This window comes from Drosophila albomicans, unplaced genomic scaffold (assembly GCF_009650485.2).
Source record: "Drosophila albomicans strain 15112-1751.03 unplaced genomic scaffold, ASM965048v2 utg000326l_pilon, whole genome shotgun sequence".
In the NCBI taxonomy this organism is placed as follows: Eukaryota; Metazoa; Arthropoda; class Insecta; order Diptera; family Drosophilidae; genus Drosophila; species Drosophila albomicans.
Window position 1 is genome coordinate 46,369 of NW_026263609.1, and position 1,478 is coordinate 47,846.

Here is a 1,478-nt window from a genome sequence, read left to right on the forward strand (position 1 = left end):
TTTGTGCACCACGCCCGTCGCTACTACGATTGAATTATTAGTGAGGTCTCCGGACGTGATCACTGTGACGCCTTGTGGTGTTGCGGTTGTTTCGCAAAAGTTGACCGAACTTGATTATTTAGAGGAAGTAAAAGTCGTAACAAGGTTTCCGTAGGTGAACCTGCGGAAGGATCATTATTGTTTTAATGCATCTAACGGTTAATAAATTAAATTTGTTTTTCTCTTTTAGGAATTGCAATATTTAATAAATTATGTAACTAATAAATATAAAATATTTTATTCAATCATATGAGATACAATTATGCAACATATAATAATTTAAATTAGCTAAAAACCGTTTGTCATGTATTATTATTATATATACTGTATTAAGAGTGTTTTATGTTTTTGGATAAAATAAAAAAATGCGTGTATATGTACCATAATATACATGCGTGTCAAATGTATGTGCATATTCCAGTGCGCATACATTGGTTCGCAACACCTAAGAAAAACAATGTGTACCTGTTTGCAGGTTAACGCTTTACATATGTGATCATAATAAATAAATTTAGCTAAAATATACTTGTATATATCTTATTGTTATCGATTATGTTAAATAAGACATTTCGCAACATTTATTTAGTATAAAAAAAAAAATTTATTGAAGGAATTGATATATGCCAGTAAAATGGTGTATTTTTAAGTTCTTTCAATAAAAAATATTCTTGACGTAATGAAATAAAAAAAAAATTGTATCACTCTAAGCGGTGGATCACTCGGCTCATGGGTCGATGAAGAACGCAGCAAACTGTGCGTCATCGTGTGAACTGCAGGACACATGAACATCGACATTTTGAACGCATATCGCAGTCCATGCTGTTATGTACTTTAATTAATTTTTTAGTGCTGCTTGGACTACATATGGTTGAGGTTGTAAGACTATTGCTAAATAAGTTGTTTAAAATTTTTCGGAATTTTAAGCACATTGTATATTATTGGATAATAAAGTGTGGAATCTAAAAAGTTCTCGCTTAAGATATTCATAATATGAATTAATAAATGAAAATACTAAAACTCTGTTGCATGAGAAATTGAAGAATTATATGTTCTTTATTCATTTTCAAATTAATATTGAGGAATGTCTAGCATAAAAATATATTATTAAAAACCTAGAATTGCCTCTTATTAACAAATATCGGTATAAAGAATCAATTTGTGAATATTATGGACCTTCAAGAAAAAAATAGTATATTTCAAAATAGGCAAGAATTGTCTATAAGTGTAATTAAACAACCTCAACTCATATGGGACTACCCCCTGAATCTTTAAGCATATTAAATTAGGGGAGGAAAAGAAACTAACAAGATTTTCTTAGTAGCGGCGAGCGAAAAGAAATCAGTTCAAGCACTAAGTCACTTTGTCTATAATGCAAATGTGAGATGCAGTTATGGAACGTCAATATTCTAGTATGAGAAATTAACGATTTAAGTCCTTCT

The 1,478-nt window shown here is 30.1% G+C and overlaps 1 pseudogene; it reads left to right on the forward strand.

The window, feature by feature from the left end:
• Positions 1–738: 738 nt before the first annotated feature.
• On the forward strand, positions 739–891 carry LOC117577364 (5.8S ribosomal RNA; annotated as a pseudogene).
• The last annotated feature ends 587 nt before the right edge of the window (positions 892–1,478 follow it).